Source organism: Mustela putorius, unplaced genomic scaffold (genome assembly GCF_011764305.1).
Source record: "Mustela putorius furo isolate JIRA1106 unplaced genomic scaffold, ASM1176430v1.1 tig00003867_pilon_pilon_pilon, whole genome shotgun sequence".
NCBI lineage: Eukaryota > Metazoa > Chordata > Mammalia > Carnivora > Mustelidae > Mustela > Mustela putorius.
In genome coordinates this window covers 8306425-8329588 of record NW_025422019.1, presented here as the reverse complement: position 1 = coordinate 8329588, position 23164 = coordinate 8306425, and positions in this window count along the sequence as shown.

Genomic DNA, 23164 nt, shown 5'->3' with positions numbered 1-23164 from the left:
ACAGAGGCAGGAGCACTTGAGGTCTTTCTCTTCAAACAAGCCCAAACATGTTCCTGAGGCTCACCTGCAAATTCCTGTGAGAAAGAATTTGATTGGTCCAGCGTGGGTCATGTGCTTTCTCCAAGACCAATCAGCTGTGGCCGGAGGAACACTGATCACAGCCCCCAGGGGAGCCTGTGTGTGTGCTCATGCGCATGTGCGCACACCCGCCTGTGTGTGTGTGTGTGTGTGTGTCTGACTTCCCAAAGAAGTCACCGTGAGCTAGGCTTCCATTCCCAAAAGGATCAACCAGAGCAGGGTTAGCACCCTTTGTCTGCAAAGGGGTAGATCGTGAATATTTTAGTCTTTGGAGTCCCTGTGATTTCTGTCGCAATGACTCACCTCTGCTGTTGCAGGGCCAAAGCAGCTATAGGCAGAAGACATAGACCAAAAAGAATGAGAAACGATGTGCCAATAAAACTTGCATTCCCCAAACAGGCAGCGGGCCAGATTGTGAACCCTAGTTCAGCAATCCTTGAAATGAGTGCTAAAATCGCTGTGTTTGTTTTTCAATTTTCATGTTTTTCAATTTTCATTCATTTCCTGTTTGTGGTGGACGTGGAGAGGCATCCCGGGCCCCCACGCTCCCGACCTCTACTCTCCTGGCCCAAGGCAGGGAATGTGGCCAGCGGACCACTCAGGTGGTCATCTTCCCCAGGATAGCCCCAGCTGCACAGAAATCCCCACTTGTTGCCCAAGGCACTGAGGGCCCCGGATCACAGTTCAGCATCCGCTCTGTCCAGTCCTATTGTTCTGATCATATACGCATTCCTTGGAGGAAAATTTTCTTAGAAAAACCAAAAAACACAAAAAGACAAAAAAACAGCTTAAATTTGTAAGTCACATGAGTGTGGTACAAGGAATAGCTGCTCCGAGGGGCAGGAGGAGGAAGAGGCCTCTGAAGGCTGAGGCAGTCAAATCTGGCTTCCTGGAAGAGAGGGCAACGGGGCTGCCCTCCAAGGATTCCTCAGTGAATGAATTTGCTAAATGCTGCTTGTGTGCAGGTGCTGAGCTCCGTGCAGGCTGGGGTGTGGCAGCAGGTGGGCCGCTTGCCAAATGCGGTGACCGCATGGACAGAGACCGTAGTGAGATTAAGGGCTCACATAAAGAAAGGGACTATTTGGCTCTCGGAAGGGAGGGAGCCCTCGCACAGGGCACCATGGGCTTCATGCCGGAAGGCCCCAAGAGATGGTGTTGCCCAGTCTGGGCGCTCTGCCTTTCTTCATGCCTGAAAAACCTCTGTCCTTGAATCTCCAATTCGGACTGCATTTTGGGGCTTCTGGTTTCGTGTCACTGTGACAGTGCAGGAGAAGGGCACAGGGAAACAAGCCCCACCTCCCCTGCCCCTCCATTATTCTTGGTTCTTCAATCATGGACTCTTCCACTGAGCCTGGTACTGGGGCCTGCCAGGGGACCTAGCTGTGGCCATGCCCCCAGCGGGGTCAGGGTTCAGTGCACCGGCATACTTCCTGGGGATGCGGTTGTAGGAACCATACTTGAGATCCATACCAGGGGCCTAGGAAGGAGAGCCTTCAGGAGGGCTCCAGGGAACAGGGAGAGATGTGGAAGCGTCCATGGGATGCCAGGAGGCAGATGGGGGAACACGGGCTAGACGTGGGTCCTGACAGGAAGGGAGAGGGCTTCTGGGTGGGGTCTGAGGGCTCTCGAGGGGGCAAGATCCGTGAGGCCAGAAGTGTGGGTGAGTGCCAGGCCTCGACAGGGTTGACTGCTGTGTGAAGGTGCCCCGGTTGTGTTCCTTAACAGGGCCTGGAGTGCCCCGCATGCCATAGTGACAGCTGGGGTCTTCCCCTGGTCAGTATGGAGCCACAATGCAGGTATTAGAGGTTTTGTCATATCCATTTTATAAACAAGGCAAGTGAAGTCCAGAGGGAAGCTGCTTCCTGGCCACACAGCCAGTCAGCAATCAGGCCAGTCAAGCCTCCCTTGCCTTTGTGGATGTTGGCTCTCTGGGCCCCGCGGCCTGGGGCGCTCTGAGCACTGCCTTCCAGTCACAGTAACAGGGACAGTCTGCCCTTGCTCCACATCCTCTGGGCTCAGACCCTGCTGAAGGCAGGAGACATCTGCTTCCAAGATGGTCATACGTGTGTCCGTTTAAATACATACGGGCTCCAATGGTACAGCCTGTGTGGGGGAAGGGAGGGTTGGGGACATTTGGCAATAATCAATCACTCACCAGAGAGTTACTAAGTGTAGGTATGTGACAGGCCATGAATTCCATGGTGAGCAAGGACAGACAGACACATGGACCAAAAAGCCTCACATGTGGGAGAACATTTGACCTGGATATTTCTCTTCCCCCAAATTACCCTACGGTAAGTATCCCCACTGGGCAGGGAGGTCAGAAAGCCCTACAAAGCACTGGCGGTGCCAGTCAAACCGGAGGCAGCCCCTTCCAAATGAGCAAAAAAATACGTTTAAAAATGAATTTACTACTCTGGGACGCCTGGGTGGCTCAGGTGGTTAAGCAGCTGCCTTCGGCTCAGGTCATGATCCCAGCGTCCTGGGATCGAGTCCCACATCAGGCTCCTTGCTCGGCAGGGAGCCTGCTTCTCCCTCTGCCTCTGCCTGCCTCTCTGTCTGCCTGTGCTCACTCACTCTCTCCCCCTCTATCTCTGACAAATAAATAAAATCTTAAAAAAAAAATGAATTTACTAATTCAAACGAAGCGTAATGCATCAGGGGAAAGCCAGAACTTTGCCAGATGTCCAGAGCCCTGTTTTACTGCTCGTATTTAATAGTGTGTCTTGTTGGGGGGAAGGCCAGTGAGAGTGCACCAAGTGGTTGCCAGGGGCTGTGGGGGTCTCTCAAATCTTAATCTGCCCCAAGAAGGATCACGAAGAGAGAACTACGAGAGTCGTCGTGGAGAATTGGTGCACATTAGGGAAAAATTAGAAACAACCCCAATGCCCAACAATAGGGGATAGGTTCCCTAAATCAGGGCATGTGGTCTGGCTGCGCTCTGGGTGTTAGAAAGCGTGAGGAGTTTTTAATGGCTTGGAGACATGGTAGCCTGCAGAGCTTTGCCAGCTCAGCAGGCATCAGAACAGGGCTCAATAGAATCTACTTTTTTTTTTTTTTTTTTTTTTTTTTAAACATAAAGGCATAGAAAAGCCTGAAAGGAAGTATTCTGGAATGGAAGAAGTGCACATCTGTAGCTAGTGGAGCTGGAATTACAGGTGACATTTATTTTATATTATTTTATTTTTGCTGTTAATGTGCTTTCCAACTTTTCCATAATGAATATGTATGACTTTGGTGATCCATGAAAAACTTGAGTGGTTCATGGGAAGCATTGGCCCAGCCTCCGCTGAGCTCTCCAGGGCTGTGTTGGGAGCAGGTGGGGTGGCTCAGGTGGGGGCACTGGTCTCTGGGAACTCCCAGCTTGGAAGGGCCTCCAGCCTTGGCTATAGAACTGCACAGAACCCTTTTATTGGGCAGCCCTTAGGGATGAGGGCTCCCATTGAAATGTGGGATTCTAAAAGATGAGGTGCCCCACATAGAAACTGCCCGGATTGGTTATGAAGACAATCCCATAGGGGCTGTGGCCCCTGCTGGCAGGGTTCAATACCTGCTTCTCACCTGTTGACCTGCCTAGGGAAGCTCCAGATGCCATGCTGGGCCCACCCACAGCCTGGGTTCCCCCATGCACACCCCTACTGAGCATGGCCCAGTGCCCAGGCTGAGATCTGGAGGATGCAGAGTCCCTTGTGAGCAGGTGATGTTTGGTGGGCAGGTGACATGCCCAAGGCTTCAAGGCTGGGTGAGGAAAGCTGAGAGAACCAGTCACCCAATCTGTGCTGGTCACCAACTGTCATTTGTCCTTGAAGCCTCAGAGTGTCTTGGAGAAGTGATGTTGAAACCACCATATTTAGGGTCTTCTGAGGGCCAGACACCATCCTGGGGGCCCTGAATGGGGAGTGTGACAGAATGCAGACCAGTATGTGAAAGAAGGCATTTACAGAAGGCTGGGGGTTCCCAGCCCCCTTGGAATTAGGGTAGGCTTCCCAGAAGAGGTGGCATTTAGAGCCTGCAGAACTCTTGAGACAGTCGGAGCTGCCAGGATTGATAAGAATGCAACAATGATGGAATTGTAGGCGCTCTGTCTAAGGATAAAGGTAAGATTTGGGAGGTAGTGGAACTAGGGTAGACTTTCCAGAATATTACCTGTGTATGGGATTTCCTGCCCTGATCCTTGGGCCCCTTAGTACCCATCCCTCGTGCCCTGGGCCTCCCAGATGAGAGAAGCCTGGCTGGCCTGCTTATGTCTATTTGTCAGGGAATGGACAACAGCACCAAACTGACTCCTTGTCCCCATGTCTGCCCTGGCTTCAGTCTGAAGTCCCTGGTGCAGGAAGATAGCAAGAGAAAGGGGCTACATTTAATTCAAGTTAAAAGAATATTTATTGCATATCTGCTATATGCCCATTGTTGTAGGAAATGGATAGAGTTCAGGGGATAGTTCAATCCAGGAAATACTTGAAAGATAGTGTAAAATTGTGTGTCCTCTGGGAATGACTTTTCTTTGTCGGAGGTCACTGTCCGATATCTGTTATGAATCGCAGGGAGGGCCTCCAGGAGAAGGCGGGCTTAAAGACCGGGATGACTGGGGAAGGAAAGGGGAGGCGTGGCAAGGCAGGCAGGGATGCTCTATGTGAGGCCAGGAGGCTGATGGCAGCAAGATGGAGCAGGCCCTGCATGAGGCTGTAGGTGCTCTGGGAAGGGTGAGGGCTTTGAGGCCACGAGGCTCTGCCCATTATCAGCTGTGTAACCTTGGGCAAGATTCCAAGCATCTCTGAGCTACGGTTCACTCGCCTGCCAAATGAGTCTGGCAACCCAGACATGTGTGACTCCTAGCACAACCCTCCCCCCACCCCCACGGGAACTTGGGGCTGAAGGGTCTGGAATTGGACTCCAAGACCTGTAAAGAAACAGTGAGTGGTGCCCTGGAATCAGTGTTCACAGGGAGATGGATGAATGATGAATGTTGGTCGCTGTATGCTTGAGAGGGCAGAACTTCCCAACACCCCTGACACCATCATTCAGACAAGTCCATGCACGCTGGCCTGACCTTCTTTTCCTTCCTCCCTCCCGGCCCTCCCTCCCTCCCTCCCTCCTGGTTCAGAGGGAACCTCCCCAGGGACAGGTTTGGAGCCCCCAGTCCCTTGGTCCCTCACCGTCCTTCAGGATGCTACTCTCAGCCTGAAGAGACCTCCGAGGTACCCCTTTCCTAGCAGAGTTCACTCCATTCAGACCACCAAGTACATCAGGGTAATAATCTCTTCTCTTGTGGTTCCTCTTGCATAGGTGTATTCCAGTTGGCGCCTTGGGTTTTTGCTTTCCAGCTTATAAAATATTGTCTGAGTTTCCTTATCGGTAAAATAAAGATGGTAATACTTGTTTGATTTATGGGTATCTGAACATGGGGTTTGCAGCAGTTTGCCATCCAGTGAGTGACCTGGGGACACTTTGTGCCTGTGTGGATATGGGGTGGGCCCCAGTTAGCCTACCGGGGCCCCAGTAACTGGCATCCAAGGAAAGGTGCAGAAGATGTGAGCCCAACAGAGAGTTCAGGGGCTGGATTTGAGGCCCTGTGGAGAAAGAGGCAGAGCCAGAGGGTGGGGGTCCTGGGAGAGAATCTGGGCTGCCAAGCGAGTGCACTTTTAGCTCCCAACATAGATCCTGGCAAGCCCACAGAAATGGGACAAGACACCCTGATGAGAGTCCAAGCAGAGGACCTGAGTGGGAATGCTGTTGAGCAAGGGGGGGGGTGGCAGGTGGAGGCCCTGCGGGCATGTGGAGGGTATGCAGGGTCACCCTGCCTTTATCATTGATGCCAGCATAGGTTCACCAATGAGACTGGAAAAGAGAGCTATGCGTTGATGCACCCGCACGTGGTAGCTCCCCATTTCTTCTCTTTCCTCCCCTTCTTCCTCTCCTTTCTCTTCCTCCTCCTCTTCTGCTGCTTCTTTTTCAAGTAGGCTCCACACTCAGTGTGGAGCCCAGTGAGGTACTTGAACTTGTGGCCCTGAGATCAAGACCTGAGCTGAGGTTGAGAGTTGGACACTTAACCAACTGAGCTACGCAGGTGGCCCAACTCCCATTTCTTAAAATCTGCCTTGTTCTGAAAGGTGTGAGTTCCCTGGGACCACAGGGAAATTACTCCAGGCTTCACCAGAGGGTCTTTGGACAGTGCTGGCCCAAACCTAGGACCATGAGAGAGTGGTCCCCCTGATAGCATTGGCAACAGGGACCTGAATGACACAGAGTTCCTGGCCTCTGGAGGGGAAGGAGCTAAAGAATGAGATGGGGGTAGGGAGACTTGGTGTTTCAGGGAAAACAGGGCTGTTCTACAGAACTCAGATGGGCCTGCGCCTGGCTGGATGAAGGATAAAGAAGGGAAGGTTCCATTCAACAATTTTAGAACCACCGGGAACGTTTGGATATTGGTCCAACCCTTCCAGGAATCCAGTACCCACAGAGGGGAGGGGGTTAGTCTAAGGCCACAGGGGAAGATGCAGAGAATGGGTTCTGGAGTGTGGTGGCTGGAATTAGGCTGGGAATTATCCTCTGTTCCCTGGTGGCTTCCTGATGGTGATACGAAAAGGCTGTGGATTTGTCTGTGTGGTCAGAAATGAGACTCTCGATGGGGAGGAGCCTGGGAGTCCCCACACCAGGAAGAGGAGGAGCCCCCTTCCCCTCTTACCTTCAGGGTAGGTGCTAGGGTCCTCCCCAAAGTAGAAGATGTCTTCAGAGCGCTGAGTCCATCCTGTTGCTGGGAAGCTGGCCCCCCAGACCTGTGCCCAGTGATGACTGCCATCTCTTCCTCCCAGCCTTACCTGTAAGGGAGCCACATTAGGTGTGGATACACCAGCCCCACTCATGCCTTCAGATGACTGCAGTCCAGCTGACATCTGGATTGGAGTCTCATGAGAGGCCTGAGCCAGAGCAGCCTAGCTTAGCCGCTCCCAAATTCCCATCCCTCAGAAAACTGAGGTAATAAATGCTCATTGTTGTTTCAGCTACCAAGTTTGGTGGGAATTTGTTCCACAATAACAGAGGCAATGGTAGAGGAGCACAATGGCTGAGTGAACAGAGAGGGGGGTGTGGTGCAGGTGAGGCCGAAGATGGGGCAGGATGTGGCCAGGCGGGCCCTTATGGGTCAGAGGAGGAGAATGGGCTCAAACCTCAAGCCCTGGGGAGCTCTGGAGGACATCAAGCAGAGGTGTGGCATAGTGCAGCTTCATGAAGGGCACTCTGGGATGTGTGGGATGGACTGGGATCTGGGGAGGCACAAGAGGGCAGGCAGAGACAGCAGTCAGGAGGTTCCTGCAGCACACAGGTGGGAGACCTGGAGGCCTAATGGGGTGTCAGTGCAGGTAGAGAAAAGAGGATCTGAGAGAAATCTAGGGGTGAAGGAAAGTGACAGCGCTTGGTAACTTGTACATGGAGAGTAAAGGGAAGTCAGTGCTGATCCTGCCACTCCCGCCTGGGGCAGCAGAGTAGCCAGGGGACACCACTGAGCAAGCCTGGGGGCCAAGTGATGAGGTATAGCTCAGGGGTTGACGATAAGTTCAGACATCTGAAGGAAGAGTCACTGAGGGCCATCCAGGTGACAGGTGGTGGGCAGGTCTGGAGCCGATGAACGAGGAGAGAGCTGCCTTATGGCCTTAAGGTATTTAACATCAAGGGTGGGAGGGTGTGACCCATAACACACACAGACCAGGAAAAAGAGGGAGGCTGAGGGGCTGGGTGCTGAGGGGCCCAGAAGCCTCATGGAACCAGGGGAGGGGTCACCAGTGAAAGGGGATGGTGGTGCCATGGTGGAGGACACTGAGGGGATGAATAAATGAGGATTACAAAGCACCCAACAGGTCTAGCAAACAGAGGGTCACAGGGGACCTTGGCCAGAACAATTTTGGCAGATTGGATGTGGGAATAGCAGGAAATCACCAAGGGGTTTGAGAAGTGAGTGGAAGGTGAGGAAGTGAATATCTGGGGTGTGGTTATTCTGTCATAAAGAGAGGATCAAGACAGGGCAGGAAGTTTCCCTTCTCACTACATGGGCCTCTCAGAGGGCTGCTCGAGTGTCCTCACAACATGGTGGCTAGCTTGCCCCACAGGGAGCTATCTTGTCTCCAGGCATTTGCACATGATGTTCACTTTCCCTGGACTGAACTTTCTGTGCTCTCCTGACATGACCCAGCTAACTCCTGTTTATCCTTCAAGTCTCTGTTGAAATGACACCTCCTCAGGGAGGCTCCCCTGACTACCACAGTAGTTAAATCATCCTGTGTTATGTTTCCCCACTATACCTCTTCTCTTTCTAGGAATGTGGATATGGATATATTACCTACTAGACTCCAAGGCTCTGCTTTGTCCATTGTTCTATTCCCAACACAAATCTGTGCTTGATGGACAGCATGAATGAATGAAGGCAAAGGCCGGGCTGGCTGTGGAGAACTAGGTTTGCAGCTTGCCTCCCAGCTCCTCTGGCTTAAGCATCATCCTTGCATTCATTAGAGGGCAGGGGAAGGGTCTCTAAAAAGACAGCCCAACTTTCTTCCCTACTGGGGGTGACTTTAAACACACAACACTTCAGCGGGAATTTGTTCTGCACAGAGCTCTAGTCTTAGGAGTATTCAACCCAGTCTTTCTTGTTATCTAGAAGGTTCAGAGACATAGTGACAGGAGCAGGACAGCACAGCAAGTGAGGTCGGGAATCTGGGTCTCCTTAGCTTTCCTGTGGACATTTGGACAGACAAGGACAACCTAAGCAAGTGCTGTCTGCTGGGCGCGGGGGCTGGGACGCTGTGAGCAGGGGAGACCTGGCTCAGCTTGGCAGGATGACTGGAAGCAGGGACAGCAAATCTTCATGAGAGGGGTGAGCATGGGGCCCTCCTCTAGAGATCCCTTTATACTTCACACTTACCTCCACCCCCAGCCAATGGTCCTTTCTATACATGAGCATTTGAGTTTCCGCAGTCATGGACATTTGCCCACGATGATCTTCAAGTGAGTCCTCAAGGGTTGGTAAGATGTGCATTGGATGGTGGACTCAGTTCCTCTGAATCCTCCCAACCCCCCAGGCCTAGCCCAGAGTAGGTGCTGTGGAATAAATGAGTGAATGTATGCATGGATTATTATAGATGGAGAAAGGGAGACATTCTCAGACTGGCATTTACAGATGGTTGAGCAAGTGGCTACCATATCCCTGTGCACATGACTATGTACTATAAATGACAAAGCTTCCTCCTTGCATCATGACATTGGCAGCAATTCAGAAGGTCACACGGTTGGCCATTTTGTCTCAATTCAAGAGTCACACTGCTTACTAGAACAATTTCAGGTGTGGCTAGTCCATAATTAAGTGAGTAAGGTCATGAGTGTATGGCAGTTGTTGCACCAGGAGGGCATCAAAGTCAGAGCCTGTCCAGTCCAGGGAGGATGGCCTTAGTGGGGCTCTGATAGGTCATGGCCTCCCCAAAGCCCAGGCCTAACAGCAGATGACAAGACACTCAGAAGCTCTGTTCAAGAGAAAACTCTTCAACCAAGCAATAGCAGGAGACCTGTAAATAGTCAGCAGGATCTGACATAGGGACTTCTACTTGGCCAACACAGAGAAGATAGCCAGAAGATGGTGGGACAGGTAGAGTGTAGGCAGAGAAACCGCCAGCCTCTCTGGAACCCATCCTTCTAGATCAATCACTAAAAATCCTATACAGAAAATACACTCAAAACCACTACAGATAAGTCAAAATGGAATTCTAAAAATATTTAAATAACCTACAGGAAGGAAGGAAATAGATAAAAGAAAGATGAAAAAAAAGTACAAACAGAAAAAAAAATAAGATGGCAGACTTAAGTCCTAAATATCAATAATTACATTAAATCTAAAAGATCAAAATATACCAATTAACAGACAGAGATGGGCAGAGTTGATTATAAAACAGAACCCAACCATATGTTGCCTTGAAGAAATCCCCTTCAAATACAGTGATATAAGTAAGTTGACAGTAAAAGGATGAAAAAGATGAATCATGAAAGCATTAAAGGAAACCAGAAGTGACTATTTTAATATCAAAGTAGACTTCAGAGCAAGGAAAGTTCTTGGAGACAAAGAGGGACATTATGTAACAATAAAAGAAGACATAGCATCAAGAAGACATAGCAAAAATAAATGCAGATGCACCAAACAACAGAGCTGCAAAATACGTGAAGTGAAAAATGGTAGAACTTAAAGGAGAAGTAGATAAATCTATAAATGCTGTTTGTGAGTCTAACACTCCTCTCTTAACTGACAACGAGGCAACAAACCAGCAAGAACACAGAATAACTCAACACCCTCAACCACCAGGATCCAACTGACTGAACACTACCCAACAACAGCAGAACACTCATTCAAGTATTCATGGAGCATGTATTGCTATAGATCATATCCTAGACCATTAAAAAAAAAAAAAACCCTCAATAAATTTAAAAGAATTCAAATCCTACAGTGTTTTCTCTGACCCCAGTGAAATCAAACTAGGAATAAAAAATTTAGCTATGAGTCAAAGTGAAAGTCTTAAAAACATATTGAAAAAAAAAATTATAGGGTGTGGGTGGTCCTCGGGCTGGCTCATGAGACTATCTTGGGTTGTGAGTTCAAGTCCCACATAGAGTAAAGCAATTACTAAATAAATAAATAAATAATTTTAAAAGATTTTATTTATTCATTTGAGAGAGAGAGTGATAAAGAGAGAGAGAATGATCAGGGGGAGAGGCAGAAGGAGAGGAAGAAGCCGTCTCCCCACTGAGCCAGGACCCCCACCATGGAGCTCGATCTCAGACCCTGGAACCATGACCTGAGCCGGAGGCAGATTTTAACCACCTGAGCGATCCAGGTACCCCTAAAAAGTCTTTTTTAAAAAGGTGGGGGAAGTGTCAAGGGGGGAACAAAAGTCCTGAGTTCCCTCTGACACCACCCAGCAAGGTAATGGGGCTCCACATCATAGCCCGAGTGGAAATCTAGGCTCCCACATAGCTTTTGCTGGCAGGGTTGTGACAGTGCCGTTTTTCCCCTCTGTGATATTTCACCAGAGTAGGGTGGTTACTGACTAAAAGTTATCTGTCTTAAGAAACCCTCAAATACAAGGTCAAATTATTTTCAGCAAGGGTGCCAATGAGGAATGGAAGGCCATTCAATGGAGAATAAATGGTCTTCAACAAATGGTTTTGGGGAAATTAGATATCCATATATAAAAGAGTGAAGTTGGAATCTCACACCATACCTATAAACTAACTCCAAATGGATATCAAGGATAAGAACTTAAGCCATAAATCTCTCAGAGTAGAACACAGGGGGAAATTTTCACGACATTGGACTTATCAATGGTTTCTCAGAAGGCTCCAGCAACCAAAGAGTGAGCAGATAAATTAGAATTCATTGAAACAACACTCTTCTATGTCTCAAAATGCATAACCAACAGAGTGATAAAAGCAGCCCACAAAATGGGAGAAGATATTTGCTGATCATATATCTGATGAGGGGTTAATATCCAGAATACATAAAAATTTCCTACAACACAACAATAACAACAACCAACCTGATTTAAAAATGGGTAAAGGATTGGAACAGACACATTTCCAAAGAAGACAGACAAATGGCCAATAAAGACAAGCTCAACATCACTCATCATCAGGGAAATGCAAATCAAAACCACAATGAGATACCATCTCACACCCGTTAGGACAACTGCTATTAAACAACAACAACAACAACAACAACAGAAGACAAGCACTGGAGATGAGGTAGAGAAATTGGAACTTGTGGTTTGCTAGAGGGAATGTAAAATGGGGCACCTGCTATGTAGCGTCGTGTTTGCTCAAAAAATTAAAAGTAGATCCAGTAATTTCCCTTCTGGGTATATACATAGAAGAATTGAAGCCAGGGTCTTGAAGAGATATTTGTACACCTGTGTTCCTAGCAGCATTATTCACAACAGCCGAAACACGGAAGTATCCCTAGTGTCCACTGATGGATATGGAGATAAAATGTGGTGTAAATACACGTACAATGGGATAGCATTCAGCTTTACGAAGGAAGGGCATTCCAGCACTTGCCACGATGTGGATGAACATTGAGGATGATATGCTAAGTGAAATAAACCAGTCACCACAAGACAAACACTGTAGGATTCCATTTATGTGAGCTATCTAAAGTAGTCACATTCGGAGAGACAGAATATGGAATGGTAGTTGCCTGGGTTGAGGGCAGCAGGAATGAGGAGCTGTTTCATAGGAACAGAATTCCAGTTTTGCAAGATGAAAAGAGCTCTGGGGGAGAATGGTGGTAGTGATTGTGCAACACTGTGAATGTGCTTGAGGCCACCCAACTGTAGAAATGGTTAAGGTGGTATATTTCTGGTTACGTATATTTCACCATAGTTCAGGGGGAAAAAAAGTTTTCTGTCTTGCTAGGCTGCCCTTTCCCTGGTCTTGTGGTTAGTGTGAGCAGGTTTGGTTGGGACATTTTTTTGTTTGTTTGTTGGTGTCCTTTGGGGTTCCTGCTTTGTTGACTCTTTTGGTCCAAATCTGGTGTATATGAAGCAAAAGACAAAAGAACCAAAACACTTGGCCATTTCACCACTGTGTGATTCCTTGGGTTCCAAGTTCCCCAGCCAGCTGGCCTTCTCCTGTCTACTCTTCAGAGTCCTCTCTCTTATGTTTTTTATATAGGTGATGATCAAGGTTTTCAGTTGTACTTAGAGGGTAAAATAGAAGAAAGAACAGCTACTCCATCTTTCCGAAAATGGGAGTCTTGGTCAGCTATATTTTGTTAGTTCTACAGGTAACACTGATACTCTCCAAGGACAGACTACTTAATTCGCATCTGAGTCCCAAGTTCCGAAGGGCAAGGACTGGCTTGTCCTTGTGATGGTGAACCTGAGCTGAGCACTGTTGATCTGTTGATCCTGGTCACCCTTTCCTCTACAAAGCAATGAAAAATGGCTTCATCTGGCCCTTGGATACCATTGCTGGGAAATGATGGTAGCAGATGACGTCCATTCAGCAAAGCTCCTGTCTCTGCCGCCTGGCTGGCTTTGGATGTGGTCCAAGAACGTGTGGTCATGGTCTCCAGTTCCAGCCCCAGCCAGTCCTGGCCGCCTTGGGTGAGGCTTTCAGCTGGGCCGGATTCTTGGGACCTGATTTAATACACACTGAGCATGTTGCCCACTTCCACTTTGGCCTACTATGTCTCAGGCCACTTGGCTGTCTGCAGGCTGGGTCTAGGAGGTAAGCACATTACCACCCCGCCCATTCTACAGATGGGAAAAGCAGAGGCAAAGAGCAACTTCAAAGGGATCCTGTTTTCATGAAGTACTTCCCCCAAATTTAGGTTCTTCTCTTAGTGTGAACTGTGCACCCAGGAGAGTAGCCAGCATGGGAGAATTCATAGCTAGGCACTCAACAGTGAACACTGGTTGAATGAAGGAAGGAGAAATTTCTCATTTCTTCTTCATGATGAGCTTCTATCTTTGATGCCATTTACTTCAATTTCCCACTCAGTGCAGGAACCCCTTCTGTAATCTTCCTGATGGATGGTCATCCACCTTGAATACCCCCAGGGATGGGGAGTTCACTCCCTCCAGAGACAGCTCTTCCCACCTTTGGACAGCTAAGAAGAGCCCTGCTCCTGCTTGAAGTTTTCTTGTTTGGGGATTTGGGGGAGGCTGGCCTGGGTGTCGGAGTCTCAGACCCAGCCACAGGGGGATAACCGAAGGAAGAGCTACGTCTGCTCAGTCAGGGGAAGAGAAGTCGTTAGTGAGGTGAGGGGGTGTGACTGGAGCCCTCAGTTCTTTTCGAGGCACTGCAGATACAAAAGGAGAATAACAGAGCAGGAAATAAGTACGGTGGGCACAGAAATAAAAGCTTTAGCTAAGAGCTAAAAGCTTTCGTTGTGTCATCTCACTTAGACCCCATTACAATCTTCTGCAGTGACTCCAATTACTCCCCCTTTACTGAGGGAACTGAGGCACAGGATGGATAAATCACATGGGCCAGATGTCTCAACTGGTAAGGGGAGCGGCTGGCATGCAAACCCTAGTGGGTCTGACCTGAGCCCGCCCTTCCACCCCCATATGTATGTGGGATGTGCAGTGCTGGGGTGGCTGGAATCTGGACAGGCAAGTGTCTGGTTACCTGAAGAACTTTCTAGAAGTCAGAAATGTTGGGCCAATGGAATTAGCTGCCTCTGTAAGGTGATGGGCACCAACATGGCAAAAAAGGAAAAGTGAGGAATGAGTGGTGTTTGCAGTGTAACTCTGAAGCTAGAAACTTCTTCTCTGGCACCTGTCTCTGAGTCTCTCCCCAAATACTAGGCCTCCTGAAAAACCAGGGTCCTTGGGGTCTGGTCTTGACCTTGTTTCCAGGAGCTAAAAAGGGGAGAAAGGTTGATGGAGGTCTGGGTTTTCCCAAGCAAAAGACCCAATTCCTCAAATGCCCAGTGATATGGTGAGATGAGCCTCAGAGAGAGCAAGTCACTTGCCCAGGGCTGCACAACAAATACACAGCTCAGCTGGGGGACCTGGGAGGGACAGCCCTGTGGTTGGAGGGGGCAGGGAGCTTGTCCTCATTCAGTCCTGGGAAGCCTCAGAGGAGGGGCTGAAGTCAGTATTGGTCAAGGGACCTCCCTCTCCCTCTGGGTCGCCAGGGACTGGTTCTGGACCCTGGAATCGTGTGCTGAGAATAGTTTAGCCTCCGGTTTCTTTCCTGCTGGTGCCTCAGGCTCAGGGTCAGCTGATAGCTGGTGCCTGACTGGGAGTGAGGTGTTGGGCACGTGTCTAGTCCACTGCTGCCCTCAAGAGACCAAGCCAAGGTCCAGGCGGCGCCGGGGCTCATGGTGGAGGCCGTTCTGTGGTCAGTAGAAGCCTCTGTCATGTCAGGGCTCTGGGCCTTTTTCCATGCGGCTTTCCTTCAGCTCTTCCTGTACTTTAGGAGAGTAATCAGATTATTCCATGCTGGGGCTCTGTCCCCTGCAGGCTGAGGAGTGACCTGGCATCTGGATGACAGGGAGGATGAGTCCTCTGCTGGGACAGGCCAACGGCGGCAGGGGGTGGGAGGGGCGGAAAGGGAGGTCCGAAGGGGGATAGGATTGAACGGTGGTGGCAGCATCAAGTACAGCCCAGCTCCTGCTCATTCGGGAACCCTCTGTCCAGGAGACTCACCTAGGGAGTGGTTGAGCCCCCATGGGTGTCGTTTCATGGGCCAGGAGGCTGTGTCACGTGCCTGAGGTCAGCCTTCTGGTGAGTGACAGGCTGGAAACCTGACGGGGTTGGAGTGCCCCTAGGCCTGTGGTCTTATTGCCTCATGACAGTGCTCTCTTCCCATGGCAGGACACTGCTTGGAGCTTTGCCAGTGCGCCCAGGGTGCCTGCATGCACTGCCTCCTTGGCCCCCTGAGTGTCAGGGGTGGGCAATGGGGTTCAAGTGGCCCCCTCCTTCCCAGAAGGGCTGTTCACCCTCTTCCATCTGCTCCTCCTAAATGGAGGCATGTGCCCTCCCCAGACATCCCTGCTGTCAAGAGGGGAAGGGCCCATGGAGAGCACCTTATGTCCTCTTTGACAAACCAAAAAAAAACACACACACACACAAAAAAACAAAAAACAAAACAAAACAAAAAAACCCTGCAGCCCAGAGAGGGCAAGAGGCTTGCCTGGGACCACAGAGCAAACTGGGGGCAGGGCCTGTGTGGAAGCTGGGCATCCTGACTCCCAGGCACACACATGTCTGTGAGCAGAGCCTCCATGTTTGCCTTCTTCCGAAGATGATACCCTGTCACATAAATGTCAGCAGGAGCAGGCACAACCATTACCAGCCCTGTCCAGATGTTTAAATATTCCAAGCACCTGTAAAACTGAGCAGTTTGCTGGTGGAGGTGGTTCGGGCTTCCTAGGGCTCCCCCCAATCCACTGGAGGCACTGCTTCTAGAAACCACGCTCCACTAATTCTCTTGCCTCCCGCTACCTCTCATCTGAAGAGGGGCCCTGCTTTCCTTGCCGTGGACAGCTCCTGGAATGCCAGGAGCTCCCTTCTGTTTGGGCGAGAGGCTGCTGCCAGCCTCAGTTTCCCCATCTGTGACAGTGGCTCCATGCCCGGCAGGCTGGCTGGACTCATCCAGGGAGTGAGGCAAGGGGAGAGAGGGCTGTGAAGGCAAACCAGCCACTGTCCAGAGCCTTTTGTCCCGACTTAAACTGCAGCGGCCGACCTGTGCGCGCCAGCCAGGGCCTCTCATTTTCTTTGAGTAAAGCGCTCTCCCTGCGAGAGGGAGCCACGGACCTCAAAGGCCGGCCCACAAAGGGGCCCTGACATCGTGGGGAACAATGTCGCCTGTTTACCTGACAGATTGTCCGCTTTCTTTTCATCTCCGAGGAAAAGAGCTCCCGCTGGGAGCCGCTAATCCCAGAGTAAACAGATGACCTCGTGGTGCTTTTCTTCCGGAGGTGGGGTGCCTAGCAAGCGCCCCAACTGTGCAAACAGACACTGGAGGCCTCCTGCGCCTCCGGGGGCGTGGCCCGGGGCCCGCGCGGGAGGGGCCCTTTGCTCCAGCCCGCCCTCTTTCTCCCTTTGTGGCTTCTGGTTGAATGGGGAGAAGCTCAAAGGCAGGGGCCAGAGAGGTCAAAGCCAATTTGCCTGGCCAAGCATGGGGGAGGAGAGAAGGGGCCAGACCAGGCGTTTGGGGAGGCCTGACCTTCACCTGGCTACAGCCCCTGTGGCCTGTCCCCAGCTCTCCTGTGGACACTATCCTTGACAGAGCCTCTGTGTCCTGGCCACTCCCTTACTGGCTGTGTGGCGGAAGGCCAGCAGCTGCTCCTCTCTGAGCCTCAGTTTTCCCATCCAGAAAGCAGGGATAAAGACACCGGTCTCTTAGGGCTGTTGCAAAATACTGTGTGCTCTCAACAAGTGGTAGTGACTCACGATTAGAGAGGAAGGAGGCTGAGTTTAGAAAGCTGGAATTAGATGCCAAGAGAGTGGGGAGGGTATTCGGGGAGGGGGCAGAGAGAGCCAGGACAAAGCCACTCAGTTGGAAATGAATAGCGCTTGTATGCGAGACAGCAAATAAGATAACCTCTGAAATAGCATAACACATTGTGGGGTTATCTCTGGGAGGGGACCCAAATCTTCCACTTCCTAGGGGTGTGACCTTGGGAGAGCTATTTGGCCTCTCTGTCCTTTGGTTTCCTCCTTTGTAAATGGGGATGAAAAGTCCTATATCAAAGGGCTCTCCCGAAATGAAAAGAACCTGGTACGTAGTATATACTCAATAAACATTAGTTCCTAGGGCTTAGCAAGGGCAGGATCTTTATTCCCTGCAAGGAGCTGAGGAGGGGGGGGGGGATCTGGAAGAATAAGAGACGTAGGAGTCTGGTCTCACCTTCTTTGGATGCTTCCAGAGACAGCCCTTTCCTTGGGCAGCGGGGAGCTCGGTGCCCCCTCACACACGCTGAGCCCCCCAGGTGCCCACGAGGTGCCTTCCCACCTACCCTCTCCTTGGCCATGCGGCCAGGCAGTGCGTGTCTCTTCTCAGCATTCAGGGCTTCTGTGCCTCCCAGCCCCTCTTTGGGGTTGAGAAGGTGGCAGGTGACTAGGTGAAGTGGTGTCTTCTGGGGTTCCTCAGCTTTTCCTTTTTATTTTTAATTTTTTAATTTTTAAATTTTCAGTTTCTTAAAAGATTTTATTTGTTTATTTGTCAGAGTGAGCACAGGCAGACAGAGTGGCAGGCAGAGGCAGATGGAGAAGCAGTCTCCCGCTGAGCAAGGAGCCTGACGTGGGACTCGATCCCAGGACGCTGGGATCATGACCTGAGCCGAAGGCAGCAGTTTAACCAACTGAGCCACCCAGGCGTCCCAGCTTTTCTTTCTTTCTTTCTTTTTTAAGATTTTATTTATTTATTTATTTTTAATTTTTAATTTTTTAGATTTTTAAAATTTTTAAATAAACATATAATGTATTTTTATCCCAGGGGTACAGGTCTGTGAATCGCCAGGTTTACACACTTCACAGCACTCACCATAGCACATACCCTCCCTAATGTCCATAACCCCATCAGCTTTTCCTTTTTAAAGGGAAGCAAGGAACAAGAAGGAAAGGCGGGGAAGGGTTGTAACATTTGATGAACGTTAAAGCAAACTTGCATGTATCAGAAATGCCTTTGGCCCCAGTGAACAGCAACTTAAACCGTAGCGTCAACAAATGGAGTTTTATTTTTCTAACAAATTAAGAATTCTGGACATGGGCGGTTTCTGGTCTTGGTCAGCTGCTGGTGATGCCGGCAAGGGCTGGCCTCTTTCCAACTTTCCACACACGCTCAGCACATAAAAGCCTACTGATCACCTCAAGGTGGCAAGATGGCTGCCTCAGCTCCATCGGGAAAGTAGAGAGTTTCCCGAGAGAGTCTCATTGGTCAGAAGTGGTCACGTGGCCACTCTTAGCAGCAAGGGATGCTGGGAACGCAAATTCCCACGTATACTTCCCCCACCCCAGCAGGGTCCGGGTGCTGGGTGTGTCATGGGGGCCAAAGGAATGGGTGTCCAACCATGCGCTCAGTTGCCTGCCAGAGGAGATCGTGTTTCTCACATCCTAGTCTTACAGACAGCCAACCGGTGCCAAGGGCAGAGAAATGCTTTACTCAATAAGCACTTTGATTGATTTACTTTGACATTCTGGGCCAGCAACCAAAGATGCAGAGATAAAAGCCACTCCCTTGTCTTTCAGAGAGAGAAGGAGAATAATAATAGCAATAGTAACAATATAATAGCTAAAATTCACCAACCGTGAATGTGGCACTAGGTAGTGCCAAGTGCTTGCTGCGCACTTTCTAGACTTTATCACCTCAAGCAACATGCATGATCCTACCTGCAGTGGAGGAAACTGAGGCACAGAGAGGCCCACAGCAGGCCAGCCTTCCCCTCACAGTGCACAAGGCAGTAGATAGAAGAGCCCAGTTATGAACCTGGGTATGAACTGGGTTCTCTGGCAACCCAGGGGATAAAGGAGACCCCAGAGAGTCTCTGGAGGTTGGGTGAGGTGTATAGGGTCTGAAAGTGCCAGTTGGAACTCCACAGGCAAGCAAGGTGGGGAAGGTGTCCCAGGTAAGGCTAGACAGCTGGGAGGACGCATTAGAAGTGACATTAGCAAAATCTGAGAAACTGTAGGGGATGTCCACCCACACTTCCCGAGAAACTTGTTTCTTTAAAAGGAATATAGAAATAAAATTATACTTGTAAAATCAATAAGCGACATGAATAATCAAAGAAATAGAATAATATTGAAAATAAAATCCTGTAGTTTATAAAATTGTCAAAGATTAAAAACAAATAAATAAACAAAACAGCCCTCAGACTTAATGCTGATGATGGGGCAGTGAAAAAGGAAATGCTAGGGGGCGCCTGGGTGGCTCAGTCTGTTAAGCATCTGCCTTCAGTTCAGGTCATGATCTCAGAGTCCTGGGATCAAATCCTGCATCAGGCTCCTTGCTCACCAGGAGCGTGCTTCTCCCTCTGCCTGCCACTTCTCCTGCTTGTGCACTCAATTAAATAAATAAAATCTTTTAAAAAAAGAAGGAGGAGGAAGGGGAGGGGAAGAGGGGGAGGAGAAGAAATAATGCTGGCACATAGCGGGGAAGGAATTGGTGTAAACCTTTAGAAAAGCAACTTGAAACATATTCCTTAAAATGTGCTGATCTTTTGGCTTGATTTCTAGAAATAAATGCTAAAGAAATGACAAATAAAAGTAGATAACGGGGGATGCCTGGGTGGCTCAGTTGGTTAAGCGGCTGCCTTCGGCTCAGGTCATGATCCCAGCGTCCTGGGATCGAGTCCCACATCGGGCTCCTTGCTCGGCAGGGAGCCTGCTTCTCCCTCTGCCTCTAGCCTGCCACTCTGTCTGCCTGTGCTTGCGCTCTGTTTCTCTCTCTTTCTCTCCCTCTCTAACAAATAAATAAAAATCTTAAAAAAATAAATAAATAAAAGTAGATAACGGCACAAGACATGATTTATTGAAATGAGATTTGGGGTTTTCTCCCTTGCATTTTCTTTCTCAGTGTCCCCAGATTTGTAGCCAGACCCCTTCTATTCTTGAATCCTAGGGGGCATTTGTAGAACCCAACCAGAAGCTCCTTGAAGGCAACATTTTCTCTTGCTGTTTTGGTTTTTTTGTTGTTGTTGTTGTATAAAAAGAAAGTTCAAGAGAGAAAATATGTGGGCAGTCACAGTAGAACAGTGGGAGGAATTTTAAGAAGGAAGGGGGCAAGATTCCTAGCACTGGCAAAGGAGCCTTAAGTCCCAAAGTTGGGACCTTGGCCCCCTGCATAGCCACATCTTAGGACATGGCTGTGATTTTCCAAAGCTCACTGTCCAGAAAAACTGGAGTCATAGCCATATCCCAGTGTCCTGAACCTCCAACCAGGCATATAGCAGCAGCCATTAGATATCAAAGAGCATGCCCTCTGGGAGGACAGGTATTTGTACAAACCCCTGGACCTTTGCATGGCTCTAGCAGACATGTTCTCAAAATGACTGAGGCCTCCAGGGTGATTTAAAGAAAACTGAATGTGACATTTTCACCTATCTTCATTCATGAGGAAAGAAAAAAAAGGTTTTAAAGGTAATTGAGTATAGAGTTATTATCTTGTTTTGATTTTTTAAAAACTATTAGTTAAATATTTTCCATAGGAAGATACCAAAGTCCCCTGCCCTGTGTTCCCTAACCTCCAGGCACATACCTTTACGGTAGCACCAACCTTGCTGGGAGGGTCATTATCTATATTTAGTGCCTCACTGTTCTTCGAGGTTCTCAGGTCCTAGAGACTCATCAAGACCTGTCTTGTTTACCTCCATATCCCTAGTGTCTTGCACAATGCCTGGCAAACACTCAAGGAATGATTGAGTACACGAATAAATGAATGAATGAAAGGACAAATGAAGGAATGAACGAACGAACAGGTGTCTGGTATCTGGGATAAAGGGCCTGGCAAGGCCCATCCCTGTTGTCCCCACACAGATACTCCTGTCAGGCTGAAGGACTGTGTACTCAGAAACAGAGTTGACGGCAAGCACATACTCCAGGGAGTGTAAACAGCCCTCCTCCGGGCCAGGGCCGACTGGCAGCCTCGCGGGCAGCTTGCACAATCCTGTGGGCTGCTGTGATTCTCATTTTTGGGGCATGGAGTCATCTCTGCCACGGGCCTCTCCCTCCTTGCCCTGGATTGTCTCTTGGCAACAATAAAAGGAACTGTAGGTTTGTTGTCGGTGGGAAGCAGTTCAGACCCCACCCCCCCCATCCCTCCAGAAAGCCAGTCCTGATCAACTAGATCTGCCCAAGCACCCTGGGAGGCTGGAGCTGAAAGGGAGCTTGGAGGTCCCCCAGATGGAACTCTTCATTTTACAGATAAAGGACCTGAGACCTTAAGAGCTGGGGACACTGAGCGGACTGTGATTGTGGCAAAGTTTGGCATAGAGCTAGGTGTCCTGGGATGGCAGCTGGTTCCAGAACCAGCCAAACAGGGCTGTCAGTTCCTGCCCAGCCACTGTCCAGCCGTGTGAACTTGGATCAGGGCTGTGTCCTTCCTCAGTCCTCATCCCCCATCTCTGTGGGGCTGTTTGCAAGGCCGCCGGGGAGCCTCTGGTGTGATGGTACTGAGCACAGTACCCAGCTCAGACTAGTGCCTTCTGCCTCCTGCCTCCTCCCACCCTTTCTTTCCTAACTTCTCCCACTCACCATTCCTCACCATTCCTCCAAGTCCGGGCGTGAACGGCCCGGGCTTCCCTCTGAATCCCCCACTGCAGGACAGTTGGCTTCCTGATTGGCTGTCCCTGCTGTGGTTGCTTCTCGATTCATCAGTGGCCGCCCACTTTCTCTCCTGCTTTTTCTGTTCTCACACACCTCCTCATCTTGCCAAATTCATTCATATTTTCCTTTCTCTCTCCCTTCCTGCAAACTTTCCCAAGCCTCTGCTGTGTGCCAGGCCCCTGCTGGGAGGAGAGGCTCACGGTTGCCGCCTGCCCTTTCAGGCCTCATCTCCTATTCCAGAACAAGGGCAAGACAGGAGAGTAGCGCTGGATAGCTGGGGCGACGCTGAGTGTCCACGGAGTCCTCTGTCCTAGCTCTGGTTTCTGGAACACTGTAGCAGACAGAAGAGTGACCATGTCCTAACCCCAGACCTTTGAATGTTACCTCGTGTGGCAACAGGAGCTTCAAGGATGTGGCTAAATGAAGAGAAGGGGAGACTGTCTTGGATTAAGCAGGTGCACACAAGGCCCTTGCAAGAGGGAGAAAGAAGGTCAAAGAGGAGAGATGTTATCCTGTGGGCTCTGAAGATGGAGGACAAGGGTGCCTGTGCCCCATGGCACCCTGGGAGCTTTCCAAAAGAATCCACCCCTGCTGACACTGTGATGTTAGCTCCAGAGACTCATTTTGGACTTCTGACTTCCAGAACTGTTAGCAGAATAAATACGTGCTGGGTTAAACCACTAAGTTTGTGTTAATCTGTGACAACAGCATGGGCAAACATAGAAGACCACGAATCTCTGTCCTCTTGCTGGGAGATGGTCCAAGTGACTAACTCTAGCTAATGCAATGTGAGTGCAGGGGACACACCTTGCTTTGGCCTGAGCCTTCCCTCTCACCCTGCACAGCCTGTGATGATATTGTAGCAGGCAGAAGTGCAAGATAGTGGTGCTGCTGGCAGCCTGGGTCCCTGAGTGACTGTGTGGAGAATAGTGCCCCCACCCTACCTTCCCACTGACAGTCAAAACCTCTTAGGATCTGGGGACTATTTGTGACTGCAGTGTAACCTAGACTTTTCTTTCTCTGGGAGCTCTGAGGAGGCTCTTGCTTCACAGAGGCAATGATTAAATCTTGGGAAGACAGATAGGCCCTTAATTGCATGAGCAAAGGCCTGGAGGGGTTGGAGTCTTTGGGGCTGGCCCCGGGGTGCATGGTGGGAACAGAGGCTGGCTGCAAACTATGGGGAGAAAATCGGGAGCAGGGCACTGTCATGACTCAGGCTATCCTGTCTCCCCCAGGTGGGCTCCAAGAGACTTAAACGCCTTTCCTAGTGTGCTGCG